Genomic DNA, 24,382 nt, shown 5'->3' with positions numbered 1-24,382 from the left:
GACATTTTGTATCTAATTCTCAAGTCTTCCTCAGACCTGGAATGCCAGCCCGATGTGCTCCATGAGCAGTAATGTGCTGATAAATGCTTAGCAACTGGCTTTCTCTCAAACAAAAAGCAGTGATTTGTAGCATTTGCCAATTTCCATGGTATTAATACTCCCACCATGGCTGATTTCAAGCTTCCAACATGACATGATTGAATGCTTTCATTCCCAAACAAAGTTGGGAAGAGCTACGTGGTAGCCACCGTTACATGGTGTTTTCCACCACACAGAAACAATAGATGTTAACAACTTCAAGAAAATAGATTATAGAAAAACTTAGTAAAATAATTAGGAAGGAATGACTTTCAAATATTTGTTACCTTTGTTTTTAATGTAATTTGGTTAACTGTAAGTTTATGTAATTTAAATTTTAATGTGTCTTTCACAACCATCTCAAAAAAGTCCTGAAAATTTAAAAACTAGCTCTCATGGCCAGGATGAGGTAGTTCTATCGTACCAGTGAGAGCTTCTCACCCTGTGAGATTTTCACTACGTGTTGAAGGTCTATAAGGATGCACCATGTTCTCATCTTTAATAACATTAGAGTTATTTTATAAGCATGATAGGAAATGGGTATCATGAATGGAAATAATATCCTTGAAGATTTTTATTATTCTCATTTCTGATGTTTCTCCAATCTGCTACCTAATATATTGGAAGTGTCAAAAAATGGTTACAACTTAAAATGTAAACTACCCTTAGCCTTAGAATATTCAAAAACACCATTGAATCATTTTAAGCGGATTCCTAACAAGGCATAATTAATTGCATTATGCCTAACTGCAGTGATAATTCCCAACTGACCTTTATCCCTGGAAACACAATATCACCGAAGTGATAAATAAGTAACTTTCACGAAGACCTTCACTGTACCCTCTCTCCAAAGTATTAACGATTAGAGAAAAAGCATGAATGGACTGATAGGGCCTCAAAACATTCAAGAAACTATTTAGCTGAATTTAACCATTCTAGATGAATTATAGTAAATTTGAGTACCGATAGTCTAATCTGTACCTTAGAGTAAATGAATGAGTATTTTCAGGAAATATAAACCTGTTGAGAGTACGTGATTATTACTAGCTGTGTTTATGTGTGTTGCGTGTGTGTGTGTGTGTGTGTGACAAAAAGAGAGACGTGCACATACGTATATATCTTGATCATGGAGTAACTGTATTGAAATTTTTCCCCATCTTTTTGCAGTTTTTATTTGCTGATAGACATTAAATAGTGACAGATTTGCCCAATAATTAATGACTATACAGAGAGATTAACATTAACTAATGATGAAAGTGGCCCCGGGTCCTCTGTGGTTTAAAAGATTGTCTGGGATTATTATATTTATTTCAGTTGAATTTTCTCCTAATTACTTCATTTCTTCTTAATTGGTGTCTTATAAAAATAAATTAGACAGAATAATTAGCAATATTCTTTTTTTGACCCCTCTAGAAATCGGCCTAATTGAACAAAGATTACAGTACACATGTAAGTGTCATTTCAAGTGTTTCTTTTTTTTTTTTCCAGACCTGAATTTCATTTATAGCTGAATCAAATTTATCACATAAGTAGAAATATTGTCCAGGTATAGGCTACATGCAGAAAAATTTCCTTTATAAAACCTGTTAAATTAGTACAAAAATACCTATGCATTGTATTATTAATGGATCTAATAATATTGTACTAGTATTGCAGAAGGGAAGAAAATAGAAAAAGAAACAAGATAATTTTTTTTTTGAATTATGAAGCTACACTTAAAATTCTAACAGCTACTTAAAATGGCTTATATTTTAACATGGGTTTTTTATTTTGTTGTTGGTAGTAGTGGCAGAAAAGGAACTAGATTAAATGATTATAAACCAAATAGAACAGAATCTGCTCATCTAATCTGTTTTCCCTCATAAACACCACTCTTAAGTGAAACACAGATAATTAGTTATCTCTTCACATACATTCTTAGCAGTAATGATGCAGTCCTTCATCTGTTGATGCTACTGATGGGGCACCAGTTGGGTAGAGCTGGAAAATAATCTGAACTCTCTTGCCCATGTTTCCTTGCCTCCAGTGGCTTCTGCTTATAAAATATTGCTGAAATGGGGTTTTGTTCAGGATTCAGTCCCTGTATAAGCACTTTAGTACCAAGTTCTACATGGAACTCTGACATATGGTCAGACTGTTAATAAAAAATTATATCGTGACAAGAGAAATAGAAATTAAAACTCAAACTAGGTACCATTTTCAACTCATTTGTTTGTCAGAGCTCAACAACATTGCTGAAGATGAGAGCAGGGAAACTCATCTCTCTCTTCTAATGGGAAGATAGCTAGTAAAACCTCTATGATGGAAATTTCAGAATATCTAGTAAGATCACCCAATGTATAATCGACCATTACCCTCTAAGAATTTATGTGACATGTGCATCGATGGGCAAACTAATGTATATTTAAACATATTCATCATAGCTTTACTTGTATTAGCAAAAGTTTGGAAACAATTGAAATATTCATTAATAGGGAATTGGTAAAAAAAAAACGTATGATAATCCATACTACTGTATGGCATGGCACTCTAAAAAATGAGGAGGATTTGTATATATACATGTATATATGAAAGATTTCTAAGATACACTACTCCCCCTTAGCTTTGTTGAGATTTAATTGACATTATGTAAATTTAAGGTGCAATGTGTCGATCTGATACATTTATATATTGCAAAATGATTACCACATAGCATTAGCTGCCACCGCTATCCCATCACATAATTACTGTTTCTTTTTTGTGGTGAGAACATTTAAGATCTACTCTCTCAGCAACTTTCAAGTATATAATACAGTGTTATTAACTATAATCACCATACTATGCATTAGATTCCCAGAATTTGTTCATCCTATAACTGGAAGTTTCTATCTTTTTGACCAGTATCTCCCCATTTCTCCTCTCTGGGGGCAGGGGAATTTCCATGCATCTCCTGGAACCACCGCTGTACTCTGTTTCTCTGCATTCAGAGATTTTTTAGATTCCGCATGTAAGTGACATCACAGATTTGTCTTTCTCTGTCTGACTTATTGCACTTAGCACGATGCCCTCGTGATTCATCCAAGTTGTTGCAACTGGCAGACTTCCCTGCTTTCTCATGGCTGAATGGTATTCCATTATATATATATACTCCACATCTTTATCCACTCATTTGTTGGTGGACACGTCAGTTGGTTTCCATATCTTGGCTATGGTGAATAATGCTTCAGTGAACATAGGAGTGCAGATATCTCTAGTTCCAAAATGTCCCACTGGATTTTTTTGTTTGTTTGTTTTTAGGAATGGTACTTGCAATATTCACCTATTCCTACTGAGGTGACTGACATATACTTTCCTCTCTCATCTTCTCTTTCATCTTCTGTAGACATTCTTCTTTATAAGTGATTCGTTTTCTTACCATAGCCTGTCCTGTGTGTAATCCTATTGATTATGAGCATGTCTGCATACTTGTAATAAGAGTAGATTAAATAATTCTCTTTTCCTTTTATTCTGCCCTGGATGGTGAAAGTAACTTCAATTTCATAATAGACTTTTTAATATTTACTGATTTGGTTCTTTCTGACATCTAGATAATATCGTTTTAAAAATCCATTTTATTAATTGTGTGCTTGTGTGTGTGTGTGTGTGTAACATCAAACAAGCTGAACTACAATTTTGCTGATAAACTTCGGGAGCAAGGATGTGCAGTTAAGTCTTATAACTTAAGCACAAATGAATGAGGTTAATTTATTTAATCTAGAAAGTGATTATTTAGAGATTTAAGCAATTTGGCAGCGGGGTGTGCAGAAGGGGATGTGGGTGGAATTAACATGTTTTTGCCAAGGCTGAGTTTTTGCCTAGCGCTTTTGGAATTTCAAGAATCTCATTAAGACTTTTAGTAAATTTGCTTTAAATCACCATAGAATTAATAAACTAGAGGCATTACAATGTCTGTCAGCTCTGATTTAATTTAGATGCTCAGTCCCTTCAAACTAGATCAAGACCGTAGAGAAGTGCCAAATAGCGACACTTCCCAAATAACCTGCAGGTATCTGCTGACATCCATGTTCCCATCAGAGCTGTCTGGGCCAAGCAATGATGGCTGGTTTACTGCAGCCCTCATCCAATTTTCTGAGAGACCCATGGAGCCATGGAGCTACATTTCCCACCTCCTCCTCTTTCACGGGTGCCAGCTCTCACAGGGTTCACGTCTCTCTGAAACTCAAGTTCTGTTGTGGAGCTTAGATAAATTTAGGCTCAAGGACTGGGATATAGACATCTTGGGGGATCTTGGAACTAAAGACAAGACACTATTGCTGCTACACTGTGAGTTAAGTAAACTTTTGTAGGCTACCCTAGACACTACACTACATTGTCTAATTTTTTTCTTCCAGGGGAAATTCCACTTCAATTTCCAAATATTTTTAAATTTTGGAACACAACTTAGCTTTGATATTATTTCTCTAGGTCCTCCCTTTCTCACCTCTCTTTCCCTTTTGTGTGAGTTTGTTCTTTTATTCTCATATCTTGTTCCAAACATTTAGCTCTTTGCTAAAGTTCACTGGCAAGTTGGGAACTCCTAATATTTAACCATAATTCCTGAAATATGGTCATCACAATGCTTTTCCACCTTACTTCCTAATTAAACTGATACATTAGTTGGCATTTCTAGAACTGCCATATCCAAAGTGTTAGCTTGAGACCTGCTTATGGTCTTATTTAAACAATACAAAGATAATTTGAAAAAACAGCATGAAAAGCAGCATGTGTATGAGGGTATCTTGGTTGGCCTGGAGCTGATGCTTAATTATGGTAGCTTGTGCAATTAGGCAGCATGTCCAATGTCCTCAATGATCTGGAACGAATAAAGTTTTCCTAACTTCAAGGACATAGTCAAGAACAATTAAACACATATACCATTTCATGATTGCCCTGCATCTTAAGGGTTCATTAGGAAAGGATTCTGAAGCTATGTACAGAATTGGAGGTTTAGACACGTTTGATGAAATGGGGATGGAAGAGATTAACAGAATTCACGAGGAACAGCAGCACTGCCCTTAAAAAGAGAAATCACCATGGGTGGGGGAAAAGTGGAGCAAGGTAGCCTCGATTTAGCACTAAGTGCCCAGTGCTAGAGGTGACTGTGGCTTCCAGAGTAATGCAAGGATGAGCATGAATGCCACCTGACCCAACCTCCCACTCCTTCCTCTTCAGCCACACCACTCCTTCTTGAGCAACCATTGTTCTGGGAAGGAGAAGGAAATGTTAAAAGAAGAGCCTTCAAATGTCTTAACCAGGACACAAAAAGCACTCACCATAGAGGGAAAAAATGATAAATTAAACTATATAAAAATCAAGAACTTCTGTACATCAAATGCCATGCTTTTGTCCATGCTACTCCAGGTGTTCTATCAATTCAATGCAATCCTTATCAAAATTCCAATGGCATTTTTCACAGAAATAAAAAAAATTCTAAAATTCATATGGAACTACAAAAGACCCCGAACAGCCAAAGCAATCCAGAGCAAAAAGAACAAAGTTGGAAACATCACACTATGTCAATTCAAGATATATTACAAAACTGCAGTGATCAAAACAGCATGGTACTGACATAAAAACAGAAATATAGGTCAATGGAACAGAATAGAGAGCCAAGAAATAAATTCACACATTTATATTCAATTGATATTCAACAAAGGTGCCAAGAACACCTAATGAGAAGAGGACAGTCTCTTCCATAAATAGTGCTGGGATAACTGAATATCCCCATGCAGATAAATGAAATTGGACCCTTATCTCACACTATATACAAAAGTCACCTCAAAATGAATTAACATAAGACCTGCAACTATAGAAACTAGAAGAACAGAAAAGGAAGAGCTTCCTGACATTGGTCTGGGCAGTGATTTTTTTTGGATGTGACCCTAAAACCACAGGCAACAAAAGCAAAAACTAGACAAGTGAGACTGCATCAAACTGAAACGTTTCTTTACAGCAAAGGAAACAACAAAGCAAAAAGGAAACCTATAGAATGAGAAAACATATTTGCAAAACATATATCCAGTAAGTGGTTAATATCCAAAACATATAAGGAACTCAGACAACTCAATAGCAAGAAAACAAATAATCTGATTTTATAATGGACAAAGGACCTGAATAGACATTTCTCAAAAGAAGACATATAAATGGCCAACAGGTATATGAAAAAATTCTCATCATTAATCATCATGGAATTGCCAATCAAAATCACAGTGAGATATCACATTACATCCATTAGAATGTGTATTATCAAAGAGACAAAAGATAACAAGTGTTGGGAGGATGTGGAGAAAAGGGAAGCCTTGTGCATCATTGGTGGGACCGTAAATTGGTACTATCATTATTAAAAAGTGTACGGAGTTCCTAAATATATTAACAATAAAGCTACCATATGATCCAGCAATCTCATTTCTGGGTATGTATCCAAAGGAAATGAAATCAGCCTTTGGAAGGGATATCTGCACTCCCATATTCATTGCAGCATTATTCACAACAGCCAAGATATAGAATCAACCTAAGTGTCTATCAATGGATGAATGAATAAAGAAGATGTGGTATATATACACAATGGGATATCATTCAGGCTTAAAGAAGAAAAAATCCTGTCATCTGAGACAACTTAGATAAGCCTGGAGGACACTCTACTAAGTTAAATAAGCCAGGCACAGAAAGATAAATATTGCATGACATCAATTATATGTAATATCACTTATATAAAAAGAGGTTAAACTCATAGAAACAGAGAGTAGAATGGTGGGAAGGAGAAGGAGATGGGGAGATGTTAGTCAAAGTTTCAGTTATACAGGATAAATAAGTTCTGGAGATCTAATGTACAGCATGGTGACTAGTTAATAATACTATATCATATACTTGGAATTTGCTAACAGAGTAAATCTTAAGTATTTTCACCATATTCACACACAAAAAGACAATATGTGAAGTCGTATACATGTGAATATGTTAATTACCTTGATTATGGTAATCATTTCACAATGTTTATGTATACAAAAACATCAAGTTGTACACCATAAACATATACAATTTTTGTCAATGATACCTCGATAAAGCTGGAAAAAGTAACAAATTAAAAATAATAAACAAAAAAGTGGGAAAAAAGCAGAAGTAGTTATACTGATACCTGGTGTAGTGCTTTCAGGGCAAAGAAAATTATGAACACAAAGAGATACCTTACATTATGATAGAAGAATCCATCTGCAAGGAAGACATAACGATCCTAAATGTGTATGTGCCAAACAACTGAGCTTCACCGTACATGAAGCAAAATCTGACAGAGCTGAAAGGAGAAATGAAAAACTCCACAATTATATTTGGGGACTTCAATATCCCCCCCCCCAAAACTGATAGAACTACTATACTCAAATTAGCAAGGATACAGGAGAATTGAACAGTATCACCAACCAACAGAATATAATTGACTGCCCACCCAACAACAGCAAAATATACATTTTTTCAAGTGTCCATGGAACTATCACTGAGATAGATCATATCTTGCCTTAAAACAAATCTCAATAAATTTAAAAGAAGTGAAACCATACAGATTATGTTCTCTGACCATAATGAAATCAAACTAGAAATAAGGGACAGAAAAATACCCAAACACTTGGAAATTAGCAACACAATCCTCAATATTCCTTTGACCAAAGAAGACTCAAAGAAAATCTTATAAAAATACATAGAACTAAGTGAAAATAAAAATACAACTTATCAAAATATTTGGGACATAGCTAAAGCAGAGAAGGAAATTGATAGCACTAAATACTTACAAAAGAAGAAAGTTTTAAAATCAATAATCTAAGCTTTTACCTCAAGAAACTAGGAAAAGAAACACAAAATAAGACCAAAAAAAGAAAAGGATAAATCAAAGAGGATAAATCAATAAAATTGAAAACAAGACAATAATAAAATAAATGTAACAAAAATCTGATTGTTCAGAGAAAATCTGTAACATTAACAAACTTCTAGAAAATTAAAAGAGAAGACACAAATCACCAACATTAGGAATGAAAGAGGGATTCTTGTTTCACTAAAACAGATCCTGTAGTCATTAAAAGGAAAATAAGGGAATACTACAACTTAGAAGGAATGGATCAATTTCTTAAAAACAGCAAACTATCAAAATTCAAGAAAGATGAAATACACAGTCTGGATAGTCCTACAAACAGTAAAGAAATTGAATGTGTAATGAGAAAGCTAACAAAGAAAATATCTTTAGGCCCAGATGACTTTTACTGGCAATACTGACAAACATTTAAAGAAGAATTAACACCAATTCTAAGCAGTCTCTTTCAGAAAGTCTCAGAGGAGAGAACACTTCTGAACTCATTTTATGAGATTAGTGTTACTTATCCCAAATTTGGAAAAAGATAATAGGAAAGGAAGGAAACTACACACCATTATCTCTCATGAAATTAGAGGCAAAAATCTTCAACAAAAATATTAGCAAATTGAATCCATCAATATATAAAAAGAATTATACACCATCGTCAAGTGGAATTTATTATAATTATACAAAATTGGTTCAGCATTCAAGTATCAGTCAATATATTCTATCACATCAGTAAGCTAAACAAGAAAAACCTAATGTTCATAGCAATTGATGCAGAAAACCTATTTGACAAAACCCAACACCCATTCATGATAAAAACTCTCAGCAAACTAGGAATAAAAGGAAATTTCTTCAACTTGATAATAAACGTCTACAAAAATCTTAGAGCTGACGTCATACTTAATGGTGAAGGGTTGAATGCTTTCCTTGTAAGCCTGGGAACATGGAAAAAATGTCCATTCTTACTACTCTTATTTAACATAATAGTGGAAGTTCTAGACACTACAATACGGCAAGAAAAAGAAAAGAAATAGCAATTGCATAGGAAGAAAAAAACTATTTTGCAGATTACATGATTATCTACATAGAAAATCCCAAGAAATTTCCAAAAAGCTAGAATAAGTGAGTTTAGCAAGGTGAAGGATACAAAATGAAAACACAGAAATCAATCTCATGTGTATGTATTAGCAATGAACATGTAGAAACCAAAATTAAAACACAGTACCACTTACAACTATTCTAGCTAAAATTAAATACTTAGGTATAAACTTAAGAAGAAATGTTCAGTATCTCTATTCTGAAAATTACAAAATGCTGTTGAGATAGATCAAAGAAGAAAGAAAGAAATGGAGAGATATATTGTGTTCAAGGATTAGAAAGACAAAACATAATAAAGGAGTCAGTTCTCCTTAAATTGGTCTGTAGGTTAACTCAATTTCTATCAAAACACTAGAAAAGTTTTGTAGACACAGACCAGCTTCTTCTAAAATTTAAATGGAAAGTGTAGGCTCTAGTACATTTATAGGCAAAATATTAACCTCAGTCTGTCTCATGCCTTCTAGAATTTAGATGCTAAGGTAAAAGTTACTAATTTTATTCCATCTCAACCTTCAAATACACAGAATAATACTCTGGGTGATGAAATGGAAAGCAGTTCCATTACAAACAAGAGCATGATGGTTTTCTCTAGGAAAAGCCCTTGTGCAGTTGAGTTGTGAGCGGAACTAGTCTCTTTTTTTCTCCAAACACCATTTTTCTTTTCTTGAAAGAACAACTGACAGTCAAGCTATGGTTATTCTGATTTGGGTATTTGGCAAACATTTTCTTCAAAATGAACAAAAGGAGCCTGTCACTTCAAGGAAAACAACTGATAGTATTTGTTGACAATGATAAAATTTGAGTTTCAACTGAAAATTAGAAATTTGGAAAACTTGTATCTGCTACTGCGAACTTGACAGCGTCCCAATACTTCAAGACTTTCTAATGAGATGGGTGGTGATAGTAACAAATGTGATTTTTGATATTGTACAATGAAATGTGTCAATAACTCAGCGAACTAGTATTTTCCAAACGACCAGGGCATAATGCTACAAAATCATGCATGGGTAAAAGATCTACTCAGAGTACAAGATCGGTGATGGGCTGTCATGTAACAACAGCATATGAAAAGTTCATTAATATACATTTAGATTCTGTATCACAACTAACCTTTAAGAAATACTTGTCAAATTTTGTTGTAGATTTAGAGAAGAATATCCACAACTGTTAGAAAAAGCTCTTAAAATATGCCTCCATTTTCCAGTGACATATCTGTGATGCCAGATTTTCTTCATATACTTCAATTAAAATGTCTTAACAGCTAGAATGCAGAAGCAACTATGAGAACCCAGCTGTCTTCTATTAAACCAGACATTAAACAGATATGCCAAAGTGTAAAACAATTTTACTCTTCTCACTAAATTTTCTGTTTTGGAAAATGTTATTATGTTAACGTGTAAATAATAGATTTATTATTTTAAATAAGCTAATATATATATATATTTCTCAAAGTTGTCATTTAAATTTCCAATAGAGTAAATATCGATAGATATAACCCACATAAACAAAGGTTCTTTGGTGCCCTCAAGAATGTAAAGCTGTCCTGAGACCAAAAAGTTTGAGAAATACATCAAGCTAGACTAACAAAGAGTTTCTCTCTCTCTCTTTTTTTTTTTTTTTCATTTTTTAAAACGGAGGTACTGGGGATTGAACCCAGGACCTCGTGCATGCTAAGCATGTGCTCTCCCACTGAGCTATACCCTCTCCCCAACAAAGAGCTTTCCACCTGAATCAATTTGTAATGTCTCTTCACAGAGTTATTATTGAATGGAGCTCATTTAAGGCCTTATGCCATCAAACTTTGTTTTCTTCTTTTTTTCTTTTCTTTTCTTTTGGAGACTAGTCTTGGGAAACACTCTGTACTCACTGTGCGGAAATAATAAAGACTTCATCTATTCTATTTCCCAATGTCCTCTTTCAATGGCCTATGGCACAAATGTCTCTTATATATTAGTAGCAGAAAAAGATCTATTTCTGAACAGCTGGTTTGTTAGAATCTTGTGGACACCTGTGGCTACTGTACTGGTCATGTTTTCCCCTTTGCTTTGCCAGCCGAGTGTGCAGGCTGTTTCTAGATGTGTCGAGCTTTAGGGCCTTCCTGTCTAATCTTACTTCAGAATCATCTAATCCTCATTCTTCTATTTTCCCTTCATCTTTTTTGTCTCATCTATTTGTTTTTGCCAAGTTTGATGGTATGAAGTGTGCAACCCCCTTTAAGTACGTTTAGAAGATACAGTAAGGGGAGGGAGAGGAAGAAAAGAAAGGTGAAATCTGGTATATAACCTATAAATAAACATGTGGAAGCTTCTCGGCTTATCTAAAGTGTCCGGAGAATCAATCCTCTTAAGTCTCCCAGGTGCACCCCAGGAGCATTAAGCCCAGAAATCAGAAAGAACCAGGGCAACAGGTTTGTTTGTATGTATGTTTGTTTGTTTGTTTCCTGGGGAGGAGGGAGAAATGGTCTTCCTTACGCATCCTGACAGGAAGACAGTTCAGTTCTTTCTGGCCATAATTAATCACTTTCCTAAGAGAAGATGATAAATCTTTTCTATTATGCTGAGGATGAGAATGATGAAGAAAACAAGCAGGGAGAATCAGTGAACTGAGAGGCCAGATGCCCCTTTGGAACTGTAAGTCTCTTCTGGATCAGGGACAAGGTCTGAAAGGCAGGTCCAAAATATGACCGAGATCTCAATTATTAGGAAGAACCCTTTGGTGTTGGACAGAAAACCCGGGTTCTAGTCCTAATTCTGTCCCTTATCGACTATGTGACTTTGGGTAAACCCTTTAGAATCTCAAGCCTCTGTTTTTTCATCTATGAAATGGGGAATTATAATGCCTGCCTAACCTAAAAGTTGAGGATCAAAGGAGACCACAGATATGAATATAATCCTGAAAAGGGCAGACAGTATTTAAATCACAGTTCTGTGCCTGAGGATGACTCAGCACACACCCAGTATGCACTGTGTCATTGCTGTGACCTTTTAGATCTTTTAATTCAGTGGGCTAGTTAACTGGGAAATATAGTTAGCCCCAACTAATACAACAGCTAGAGTATACATCACTCTTGATAATAAGATGTGTCTAAATAGAGCCTTATGTCTGTGTAGTGTGTTACAGGACCTCCGCCCCCAGTGCAACATCTGATATTGCTTACATCCTTATCTAGGGCCACCACTACATCCCAACCCCTATTGTCATCTCATGGACGTCACTCGAGCAATTCACCCCTCTCTCCTACCCGATATATTTTTTTTTAACCTCCCTGCTGCATCACTCTTGTCAGCATCTAACCACGCTATGGCATCCATTAACCAGATTTGTGATTATCTACCCACACCCTGCCCCAACCTGTTCTTTCTGTAGCCTCCCACATCTCAGAAATGGCAGTTCCAATCTTCTGGCTGCTCAAAAGACCAGAGTCATCTCTAACTCATTTTTCTCACCCATTCAATTGGCAAATCCTGGTGGCCCTGTCTTCAAACTAAATCCCAAATCTGATCTCTACCTCCTCAGTCCATGCAATGATCATTGGTTGCTGGCTGTTGTGTTTGCTCCCCATGTAATCCAGCTTGCCTGAGGAAGCCTTCTACACCATGAGTCATGTTCCCTGCTGCTCCCTGCTCTTTTCCACTGATGACTTCCAGTCACTTAAAATAAAAGCCAAGTCCTGTCCGTGGTTTTCCAGGCCCTGTATCATCTGGTCTCTTCGCTCCCTCTTCTACTTCATTTCCCACCAGATTTTCCCTCACTTGCTGTCCTCCACCCGTACCAGCTTCTTGCTTTCCCTTTGAACATGCCAAACATGGTTCTGTCTCCAGGCCTTCATATTTGATGTGCCCTTTGTTGAGAACACTGTCACCAAAGTTGTCAAATAGCCTGCTTTCTTACTTCCTTCAGGCCTACTTATCAAACAGGCCCTTACCAGCCATCCTATTTAAAATAGTCACCAGTCACCCCCTACCCATCTCTGTGTGCTCCCATTGCTCTGTTTCTTTTTAGACGACTTCTTCACATAATGTGATATGTATTTATTGATCTCTTATATTGTCTGTTTTCTACTTGCAATGTAGATTCCATGAAAGAAAGGGACTTGATCTACTTTGGTCTCTGTTTTATCTCCAGTACCCCAGGCCCATGGTTGATATTCAACAAGTATTTCGGGGAATGAATGCATAAATAAATGTATTAAGCACGAAGTAAGTGCTCATTTTCCCATATACCCTTGCCTGCATTATATTAATATTCAACTTTTACTTACCAGAAACCTGTGAGGTGTGAAAGTAAGTGTTGCTTCCCTCAATTTATTATTGTTTGGTTTGATAGGTTTGTTTATTTATTTATTTATTTATTTATTTATTTATTTATTTATTTGAGGTATAATCAATTTAGTGTGTTAATTTCAGATGTACAGCATAGTAATTCATTTATGTATATATATATATATTCCTTTTCATATTCTTTTTCATTAGAGGCTATTACAAGGTGTTGAAAATTGTTCCCTGTGCTCTACAGTAGGACCTTGTTTATCTCTTTTATGTATAGCAGTGTGTATCTACAAATCTGGAACTTGAAGTTCATCCCTCCCCACCCTCATCCCCCACTGGTAACTGTAAGTTTGTTTTCTATGTCTGAGTCTGTCTCTGTTTTATATATAAGTTCATTTGTGTCCTTTTTTTTTTTTTTTTTTTTTTTTTTTTACAATTGGGCATATAAGTGAAATCATAAAAAACTATCATGGTATTTTTCTTATGACAGTTCTTAATGGAGTTGACTATTGTCCCTCTGATGGGCCTAGGGATACAGGGCATGCCACGACATGGGACATGCCCTCATTGGCAAGGTCACAGATGTTTTTCAACCTAATATGAAGTGCTATGGAAATATCAAGAAGGTGGCCTCAGTCTGACTGGAGAGTGCAGTGAAGACTTGTTGGAGGAGATGACAGTGAGCTGAGTGCTGAAGGATTAAGTGAAATTAGTTTGGCAAAGAAATAAGGGAACAGTGTCTCCTCTGGAACAACACAGTTCATGAGGGAATCTCAAGCAGTTCGATGTCACTTAGGCTGGGAGTTGGGTGGTGGGTAGAGAGAGATGACCCTGGTGAAGGAGGTAGGACCCAGTCCTTGAAGGCCTTGTGTGGCATGATGAGCAGGGGACCCACTTTTCTCATAATTTTTAGCACCCAAAAGGTTTTTGGCAAAGCAATGACTTGACTAGGGTTGCAATAATAGATATTGGAGCTGAAGTCAGAGTTTAAGAGATGGGCTCCAAATTATAAAGCCCATTGAAAAATCAGGATGTGGTCCAACTGTTCTGGCCTTGAGTGGGGTCTCTTCCCCATGGCCCTGTTCTGCCTCTATCCTGTTCCCAAGCTTATACATCCATCTGAGCTTAGCAATGTCTAGAAATGGCTGCCCTCAGAGTATCAGGTATGTTTGCAAAATTGGGAAGGAGCTAAACTTTGACAAATCGCCCAAAAGCACATCCCCCAGCATAAAGGCACGAGGGAAATGTTTTCACTGGCTTTCCCTTCTTCAGAATCACAGTGGAGCACATCTTGTTTTGTTCTTCCTCTTTACTTTTTAACCTGCCTTACTAACATCCCCACATCCTGAATCCACACTACATGGTGTCGCATCTGAGTCATTGCTCTGTTTTTCGTGGCAATTGTTTGGCCTGATCTTTGCCAATATTAGCAGGGTGGGGAGTTTATAATTATTCTGTTTCAAAGACCTCTTGTTACTCTTTTTTTCACTTCAATCACAATAGGTGTACAAATGCTATTTTTTTTCCACAACTCTACCCAACAATTAATGCTTTTCATGTTACTCTGTCATCCCTCTCCTCTAAGTTTGATAATCCTGGATTTCTCCCAAAACTCCTGTGATATTTTAAATGCCATGATTTAATCACATTGCCATGTTCCACAGACGAGGTCTACAGTTTTCACAAAAGGGTCTTAGCATGGCATGGGAATGAATACAGAATTTTCCACATTTCTAATAAATACCTCTTAAGTTTTCTTAATACCAACTTCACTATATTTCATAGGATAAAGCAATGCAATGATCCTTTCAATATGCCAAAAATGTGGATATGAGTTGGGAAAATGTTGAAATATGTAAGATATGAAGTGTGATATAATAAAGGAACTTAATGAAGGGTGGAATTATTTCTTTACAGGAAGAAATCTTGATATAGCAACTCCTCATATATCCCACAAAAGATTTGTGTCTGGACAGTCAGTAAAAATGTCTCCACTTCCTTTCCTCCAATTTCTCTCGAACTACATTTGATTCACCTTGCCATCCATGCTTTCCAATAAGATGCCTCTTCTTAGGTTCACTACACCCTCCACGTTGCCAAATCGCTCAATTTTTAGTCATTATTTGACCAGTCTCATCCCCAACATCTTCTCTTGGCTTCTAGGGTACTTTTTTCTCCTGTTTCTCCTCCTTCTGCACTGGCAGTTCATTCTCAGTCTCCCACACTGATTCCTGCTTTTTCTCTAAACTCTACACTAATTGACTTTACTCTTTAGGAGACTGCCCTTACACAAGTCCATTCCAAGGCACTGGGAAAAGCCCTAACAGTGTGTTCACATAGTCATCCAGTTTTGTAGGATTTGCAAAAATTAGGTATCTTAACTGAAAGCAGTTAAAACTGCTGGCTATTTTCTGCTCCACTTTCTTTTCCTTCATCATACTTTCCTTAGAGTGACGTTGGAGTGACCGTGGATAATTCTGGGATCAGGGTAGGTCAGAGTAACCTTTCTGTTTCTGCCATTTTCTCAAAGCCCTTTAGCTTAAAATATTCAATCTGCCAAAGTGTCACATTTTGGGGATAGTGAGCCCTGAACCCCATCATAGTCAATGAACAGTGTCTCGATTCCAGACTGGAACAGAATAAAAATAATGAAAAAGCTTTAGACTTATTAGTAAAATGCATAGTTAGAAACATATAACCAATGTATTGAATTGGATGTGTTAACAGGGAGCAAATCTATTATTCTCCCACCATGGTTGTTCAGAACTATTCTAATTTATCTCTTCTCTCCTAACTAGATGGTATTTCTAGACAATCCAATAATTTTCAGTTATTCTCTGACATCAGGAAAGTCACATTTTGGGGCATTAAAAAGTCAGGATAAATCAAAACTTCACTTGCTAGTGAGTTGAAAGCATCTTCCCATCCACAAGCTCAAGCTCATCTCAGAGGTTTAAAATGGGAAAGGAGTGACTCTATGCCTCTTTTCCCTCCTATTCTTCATCCTTTCTTATTCGCTAGCTACCACTTTGGGTTTCTCTAGGAATTACGTGGGACATTAAATATTGTAGCCCTTACTACGGTTCATCAAATGTTTTCAGTTTTTTTCCCCTTTCAGGCACATGGTAAAATTGCATTTCCCTGGCCCCTTAACAATAGGTGTGGCCATGTGATTGGTCTTGCCAAATGAAATGTGAGCAGAACGGATGCGTGTTATTCAGGGTGGAAGCTTTAAGAACCAATATACAAGTTATAGTATTCCCTTCTCAGTGCTGTGGTTGTCATGGAAGCAGTTGAAACATTGAGATGAAATTTCAGTAAAGTCAACCCGTGTTGAACATGTAGTGTGATGTGAGCAGAAAATAGATATTTATTGTTGTAAAGCTTTGATTGGGGGGATTATTTATCACTACAGAATTACACAGCCTATCCTGACACAATGCACATCACACTAATACACTAATACACATTAAAATAACCAAAGATAGAAGAATTGTGAACTTATAGCCACCTGATAACATATTCTTAAGATAGAGAAAATTTAAAATATCAAGATTATAAAAATTTAAAAAAAATCAATTAAATATCAAGATTATAAAGAGAAATTGAGAAGTCTACAATCATCAGGAAAGAATTTAGCATACCTCTATTGGACAAGGAGGAAAAGTTAGAATTTAAAAACTTTGAACAGAAAAATGAGTCATATGTCTAATAGGTATGTAGAACAGATAGAAAATATACATTTTTTCCAAGCCTCACATGAAACATTTATAAAGAATTACCTCATACTAAGTTGCCAAGCAGTATCAGATATTTCAGAGAACCAATATGATATAGATAATGTTGGTTTACCATAATGAAACTTAGGTTGGAAATCAACAATGTAGAGTACATGCAAATGGAAACACCCATAAACACCACACACATTTGAAAACTTCAAATGCATTCCTAACTGACTTATGGATCATTTTGAGAAATATGTAATATTTATGAATAAATAATCATGAAAATATTACCAGTGAAAATCATGAGCTATCGTAAAAGCAGTACTTAATGTGAACATTTGGTAAAGCTCGATGGTAATATATGGGGTTTATGATATTATAATTTCTATTCATATTTTATGTTTAGAATAATTAACAGTAACAAATAATTTTTAAGTGAAAACTTTGAATCTAGTTGTTGTGAAGGTTTCTTGCAACTAAAATAAATTGAATAGCTTATAAATATGAAAGTTAATTCCTGTCAAAGATCATCAAATGAACAAATTCTTTGATTCTTCCTTAGTTTCTTTGACTCTCCTGTTGTGGTCTGTTGACACATCAAAGAATGATAAATAGAAGTGTATCACAATGTATCTTTCTTTGCTTAACAAACATCTTTTAAATGTGCCATAGCTTCCTAAATAGATTACCAATAATAAACAAGGCATTAATCTAAGAATACAAGAGTCAATAGAATCATTAAATACATTTCTTATCACATACCCTGCCAGAATGTGGTCCTACTACGGGGTCTGGCTTAGTCAGAAGGAAGCATCTGGTCTTTGTTTCCATCTTCTGTATTTTAAAGTAACACAGAAATGTTTTCCCTTCTTCATGAGGTAATTGTGGGTCCTTAATTCGATTTTACTGGTCTGTGCAGGTTTTGAGGTGCCAAAAAGTGCTAGATGAGGCTGCCCAAGTTTGATTTACTTGGACTGGGTCTACCCATGACGCCACCCAAACCTGCAACTGGGATAAGCACTCATCACCTGTCTTTTCTCTCATTCATCACTAGTTTCTTTTCATCTTGGTCTGACACTCTCATTTCATCTTGATGATGGAACAACTCTAGTGTTCACTGAACGGGATGTCTTCAGAGATGTGTTTGCCCATATGCAGGTTTACAACATAAAAATATGGTATGAATCACAGCTTAGTTTCTTAAGAAGTTTGAGCAGAATGTTTTCTTATAAGGAAAAGAGATTTGAAGAGACAGTTTGGAAAACAACCTATTGATCCATAAATGTATTTGCTTTTCTATGTACCTGACTCATGCTGATTAAAAGTGTGTGTACAGAGAGATGATAGAAGAAAAAGAGGCAGAATAAGAAATTTCAAAATTCCATCCCTCAGTACAAGCGATTGAGAAACTGGCAAAAAATGGACAGAATCAATATTTTTGGAAGTCTGGAAACTAACCAAGAACTTGCAACAACCCAGGGAGCACTTATTCAAGAAAAACAGCTGAATCTTGCTAACTATAGTGAGCCTTGTGGCATTTTAACTTACACTGGTCCCATCTTTTCTCTCCAGCTCAGTCTTGACGAAACATTAGCAGTCTGCATTCCCAGCACCAGTACTGAAGGAGCAGAATGGACGCCATTTACAAAGATTGTCCTTGGTTGATCTGTCTGGTGGTTCAACTGGCTCAAAAGATTTGTTTTATGTGACCTAATTCAGAACTCACCTAGCACTAAGGCCACTAGCTGGGGGGTTTTGGTCAAAAACATTTACAGGTAAATGTTTTTGTCACTCCTACATGCAGCAATGGATAACAGTTGGGGAAACCAATATGCTAAGAAAAATGAATGAGAGGAAAGGCTGGAGGGGTGAGAGACTCTGGGCAATTGAAAAGTTTCAACATATTCCAGGAATCTAGAAGGCTCCATGTAGGGCTATCACACGGAGAATTTGTCCCTACTGGTACTCCAGCTTCTCTTCCACACTGTGTGGACTCAGGCAATCTTACTGGTTCCCATTTAGCATGTCCAGTTAATATTGCTTGAGGGATAGATTTATATGCCTTTGTTTTACAATACTGAGTAGGGGAAACATTCCCCATTCAGACACAGTGTCCGTCCCCATAACATAATTGGGTAAAAGAGATGCAGCCACTTCCCAAAGCTTGTTCAAACATTACCAGTTCTCCTACAAAACTTACCTTGATTCCATCAACCTTTGCATTCCTAGCTGTAGCTTCTATTAGGACTCCATCAGCAGGTCTTGGTTTTATAATATTAAGTAGGGGATGTATTCCCCAGAATGACATAATATTCATTCCCATAAAACATTCAGGTAAAGGAGACATGACCACTTCACATAAAGCTTGTTTCAACATTCCAATTTTCATAATCTTACCAGCTCTCACGTTTTTATGTTCTCCCAATCTAAATTGTAGCCCACGTTAGGGCGTCACCAGTACATTTTGGTACCAGAATGTGGTACCAAAATCTTATCAGAGGGTCCTGGAAACTTCTCTTTTCCACCCCTCTGACCATTTTACCCATTCTTGTGTAAAACAGTTTGAATCCCCAGCATGGGGTTGAACCAAGGGACCCTGGCCCTTTGGTCATTATTTAACTTGATTAATTGCCTTATCACTGCCCCAAGCACAGGCTATAGTTGGTCAAGTTTCTTATCATAATCTCTGCCTTTAGGTTTAAAAAATATCCAAACTGTGAGAAATAGACTAGACTTATTTGGGGAACGTTAATATTGAGGGACCAGCAAGGGGTCCTTTGGCCCACCCAACCTTAGGTAATGCTGTATGAAAATTTTTGTTTTAATCCCTTCAATGTCCATTTTATTCATCACATTTCTTAATAACCATCTAAAGATTTCCTCCACTCTGCTGGGAGGAATCCTGTGACTCTCCCCATTCTGTTTCCTCTTGGGTTTTGCCCCTCTCGATATTTGCTTTATTCACCTATTCCTTAATAACTGTTTAAAAATTTTCACCCTGCTAAGATCAATTCCTTGATTCTTTCCTCTGCCTTTCCTTATTCTCTTGTTAATTAACTTAATGTTTATTAGCACCTATAAGACCCAGGGTGGGAAGCTGAGACAACAAATTCAATAAGGCTTCCCAAACTGTCCTTCAGTTTTGCAACAATCAGGTTATGTGGGCTGCTCATGAAAAAGGGACCTGTCTTAACCATAGAATTTCCATTGCCTGGGTAGTGGGCGCATTCAGTTGGTGAATATCTCAATCATCATAAAGCTAGTCCCACGTGGTTTGCATGCAAAGCCTATCAGCTGCTTCATCTGGGGTACTCCAGTTGACATTAGTAGAGGGAGATGGGGCAAACAGACCTTACAGAGACTTTTATCCAGTCCACCAGGGTGGCTGTTCCCTCTGGAACAACCGCCCATGTGTCTGGATCACACATGGCCATCTGTGATTGTTCCATAGCGAACTGAAGATCCTGCATCAGCCCAAACATGCTCTTTAGCTCTGCATCATCCAAAACCAAAGACACAGCCCCCGAATTAGTCATTTTCACACTCCATTTCCAGAAAGATTCCTCAGGAAGCAGATGATATGGATCTACAAAATGAAATAACTCCATCACATTAGATCTTCTGGTTTTAAGTTTCTTGAGTTTTGTCCTCCTCCCACATGGACTACCTTCTGGTCATCAGAGGTGTCAGAAGTACTTTTTGTTGTCCCTGCATAATTTTTCCCTTGAGGGGAGGCTTTGAGGGTAGTGGCTGAAGCTTGGACTCGCTGAAATCTGAGTTTGGTCTAGCATCAGGATCCAACCCAGTATTTACTTTTACTTTGAGCTTAGCTATTACAGACAACGATAATGAAGGGATACAATATTTTGCCTTTTTCTTATTGGTTTGCATTTCAACATGCATCAGGGAACCAACTCCCCAGGAGTTGGAGCCATCTCTCAATTCCACTGGTAACTTTTTCCAGTAACTGAGTGCAGCATGGCTGCTGCTCCATACCAGGGGTGACCACGTGGCTGCCCAGGAATCAAAAATTCCTCTTCCTCCACTCTTTCATCCTTTCTCTTCTCAAATCACATGTTTCCATGAGCCAGGGCCATTCTAGCAAATCCAATTTCTCTGACTCCAGCTGAGTTGGAAATACTTACCCAGTTTTCCACCTGTGTAGAGAAAAACCCAGTTCTAACCCACTATAAGTCTTTCACCTGTTTGTCTCCTTTACCCTTCACAGAAAACACTCACACAGAACACTTTAATTCGGACATTCCCGGTCACCAAATGTGTGGAAGTTCCTCCTCAAACCAAGCAATTTTCTGTGACACCATCGAGATGTCCTACAATTGAACTCAATTCTAATACTGTCTACGTGGAAGTGTTGGTAGATCCTCACAGTTTAAGGGCTCAATCCTGAAAGATGTCAGTTGCAAGCCCAGATCATCACCTCTGCTACTGACCAACCGGCTATAGATCAGAGGTTCCAATGTCCCCCTCCTTGGATTTGATTAATTTGCTAGAGCAGATCACAGAGCTCAGGAAACACTTATTTACACTTACCAGTTTATTAAAAGATATGATAAAGGATACAGATGAACGGCCAGATGAAGAGATACATAAGGTGAGGTCTAGGAGAGTCCCAACTGCAGAAGCTTCTGTCTCTGTGGCTTTAAGGTGTGTCACCATCCTGGTGGGGATGTTTCCCCCCATGAAAGCTCTCCAAATTCTGTACTATTGGGTTTTTTATGGAAGTTTCATCATGTAGGCATGATTGACCATTAACTCCATTTTTCAACTTGTCTGCCTTCTCAAGAGAATGGGAGGAAGGGCTGAAAATTGCAAGCTTCATGGCTTGGTCTTTTCAGTGACCAGCCCTCATCAAGGAGCCTTGTAGGAACCCACCTAGAGTCACCTCAACAGAACAAAAGACACTCCTATCATCTAGGAAATTACAAGGGTTTCAGGAACTCTGTGTCAGGAACCAGGGTCAAAGACCAAATTTTAGAACAAAAGATGCTCCTAGTACTTTTATCATTTAGGGCATTACAAGAATTTTGGGAGTTCGGTGCCAGGAACTGAAGACAGAGACCAATAAATATATTTTCTATTATTTCACAGAACTACAAAGTAATCATAGAAGAATTAACAAAATGGTGACAGTAAGTCCTTACCAGTCAATCATTACTCTAAATATAAATGTTTAAATCCCCCAATTAAAAAACAAAGAGTGGGGAGGAGGGTATAGCTCAGCAAGCATGAGGCTCTGGGTTCAATCCCCAGTACCTCCATTAAATAAATAAATAAATAAATAAATAAATAAATAAATAAATAAATAAATAAAACCTAATTAACTCCCGCAACCCTCCCCCATAAAAAACCATACAGTGCTGTATGTCAATTATATCTCAATAAAACTGGAAGGAAAAAATAAAAAAACCAAACAGTGGCTGAATAGATAAAAAAATTAGACCCAATTATATACTGAGTGCAAAAGGCTCACTTAAGCTTTAATGACACTCATAGGCTGAAAGTAAAAGGATAGAAAATATATGCAAATGGAAAACAAAAGAGAACAGGGATAGCTATGCTTCACAGACTTTAGGCAAAAACAAGAACAAGAGACAAAAAAGGTTGTTATATAATGATAAAAGGGAGCAATTCATCAAGAGGCTATAACAATGGTAAATACATATGTGCCCAATATCGGAGCACCTAAACATATTAAAAATCATTAACATATCTGAAGGCAAAAATAGGTAACAATGCAGTAATAGTAGGGGATTTAAATACTCCATTCTCAGCAATGGATAGGTCATTCAAACAGAAAATCAGTAAGGAAATAATGGATTTGAACTGTACTCAGGACCAAATAGACGTAACAGACATACAGAACATTCTGTCCAGTAGCAACAGAATACATATTCTTCTCAAGCACACAGAGAACATTGTCCAAGACAGATTATATGCTAGGTTACAAAACAAGTTTTAACAAACTTAAGAAGATTGAACTCATACCAAGTTTTGTTTCTGACCAGAATGGTATGAAACTAGAAATCAGTAACAGAGGGAAACTGGAAAATTTTTTAAATGTGGAAATTAAACAACATCCTCCTGAATAACCAAAGGGTCAAAGAAGAAATCAAAAGACAAATTTTAAAAGTCTTGAAAAAATTAAACTGAAAACACAACATACCAAAGCTTCTGGAATGCGGCAAAAGCAGTTCTAAGAGGAAAGATTATAGTGATAAATGCTTACCTTAAGAAAAAAGAAAGACTCAAATAAAAAAACCTAACCTTACAACTCAAGGGACTAGAAAATAAAGAACAAAATAAGCCCAAAGTTAGCAGAAGGAAAGAAATAATAAGATTAGAGCAAAAATAAATTAGAGACAAGAAAGACAATAGAAAAATCAATAAAACTTAGGGTTTTTTAAAAAAGATAAACAAAACTGACAAACCTTTTGCTATACTAAGAAAAAAAGAGAGAGGATGCAAATAAATAAAATTATAAATGAAAGAGGAAACATTACAACTGATACCACAGAAATACAAAGGATTGTAAGAACCTACTATAAAAAAGTATATGTCAACTAATTGGATAATCTAGAATAAATAGATAAATTCCAAGAAACATACAATTTGCCAAGACTGAAGCATGAAGACATAGAAATATGAACAGACCAATAATGAGCAAGGAGATTGAATTAATAATCAAAACTTCCCAACACAGTAAATCCTAGGACCAGATGGCTTCAGAGCTAAATTCTACAAAAATTTGAGGAAGAATTAGTATCAATTTTTGTCCAGCTCTTCCATAATTTTGAAGAGGAAGGAATACTTCCAAACTCATTTTACAAGGGCAACATTATCATGCTACTGGAGTCAGACAAGGACAGTACAAGAAATGAAAATTACAGGCCTATATATCTGATGAACATAGATGCAAAAATACTCAACAAAATACTAGCAAATTTAATTCAAGAGCACAATAAAAGGATCATGCACCATGATCAAATAGGATTCATCTCCGGGATTAAGATGTTTCAACATGTGCAAATCAATCAGTGCGATACATTAACAAAATGAAAGATAAAAATCATATCATATGATCAGTTCAATAGATAAAGAAAAAGCCTTTGATGAAATGCAAACTCCTTTCATGATAAAAACTCTCAACAAATTAGATAAGGAAGGGAATGTACCTGAACATAATATAGGCCATATATGAGAAGCCCACAGCTAACATCACATTCAATGGTGAAAAATTAAAAGCCTTTCCTCTAAGATCAAGAACAAGGCAAGGATGCCAACTCTTACCATTTCTATTCAATATAGTACTGGAAGACCTAGCCAGAGTAACT

The 24,382-nt window shown here is 36.5% G+C and overlaps 1 long non-coding RNA gene across 1 annotated transcript in view; it reads left to right on the top strand.

The window, feature by feature from the left end:
- The window catches only part of LOC116661974, a 37,997-nt gene extending 15,732 nt beyond the window's left edge, over positions 1–22,265 (top strand). Inside the window, exons 5-6 of the long non-coding RNA XR_004317936.1 lie at positions 1,492–1,527; positions 18,603–22,265. This is a non-coding gene — a long non-coding RNA (uncharacterized LOC116661974). The remainder of the gene's footprint in view (positions 1–1,491; positions 1,528–18,602) is intronic.
- Positions 22,266–24,382: the final 2,117 nt, after the last annotated feature.

This window comes from Camelus ferus, chromosome X (genome assembly GCF_009834535.1).
Source record: "Camelus ferus isolate YT-003-E chromosome X, BCGSAC_Cfer_1.0, whole genome shotgun sequence".
NCBI lineage: Eukaryota > Metazoa > Chordata > Mammalia > Artiodactyla > Camelidae > Camelus > Camelus ferus.
This window is presented reverse-complemented; position numbering and strand designations above follow the sequence as displayed.